Here is a 956-nt window from a genome sequence, read left to right on the forward strand (position 1 = left end):
AGGTGTGTGTGTTCTGCACCTCGCTATCGGGGCGTTTTCACACTCTGTGCACACTAGATGGAGCTATTGTGCCTTGCAAAGGGTTCCCGCAGGGTGTGTAATTATTGTTCTTTCTTTCTTTTTTTATTTCTGAGACTCCGCCTCCTTTTGCCAGACCCCTCCCCACTCTGTGTGCTCATAACAGGGCTGAGGTGTGTCTTCTACAAACCTTGTCTTTCAGTTGAGACATCAAAGTTGTGCCCTGCCCCGCCCTGCCCAGCAGGTGTCCAGTCTCTCCCACTGCTGGGTGTGAACTCCTCGGGGGAGGGTCCCTCAGCACACCATTCCTCTTTCACTCCCCCTAGCACGGGTCGGCCCTCCGGGAGAGCTCTCCAGTAGCTTCAATGTAGCTCCAGAGCACTCCGGGCTCCCCTCTCCCCACCAGAAATCAGTTAGGGGTTCTTCCAAACTGAGGCCCCCAGAGATGGAATCTGCCTCCCGGAAACAGGGAGTTTACCTGGGGCCGACGCCCAGGGTGTGGTGGAGAGACGATCTGGGCGGGCTCCTCTTCCCTGCCCTCCCAACGCTGGCCGGTTGCTCCCCACACTACCAGCCCCGTCAGAGATCCGCGGGGAGAGTGGGATTGTAGGCCGGTCCACAGGCCCCAGGGTGCCCCGCGTTGAGGTAAGCAAATGGCACGTCTTAGTGAGGAGCCACGCCAAGCAGAGATGGCTGGCCTGCCTGCCCTAAGCCGGCCATCTCCACCCCCACCCGAGAAAATGGAGGCAGCTCTGTTGCGGGCGCCTGGCCTGGTGTGGTAGGCGGGAGCCAGGCGGGCGGGGAGCAGTCGGGCTTCGCCCCGCAAGTGGGGCTGGGCTGGGGGTGACTCACAGAGCTGCAGAGTTGGGCCGGTCCAGCGCCTTCCACTCCGTTTCTGTGTCATCTCTGCTGATTTACTTGGCCTTTGTTGTCTCGGG

The sequence above is a fragment of the Galeopterus variegatus genome, unplaced genomic scaffold (assembly GCF_000696425.1).
Source record: "Galeopterus variegatus unplaced genomic scaffold, G_variegatus-3.0.2 Scaffold1803, whole genome shotgun sequence".
Classification (NCBI taxonomy): domain Eukaryota; kingdom Metazoa; phylum Chordata; class Mammalia; order Dermoptera; family Cynocephalidae; genus Galeopterus; species Galeopterus variegatus.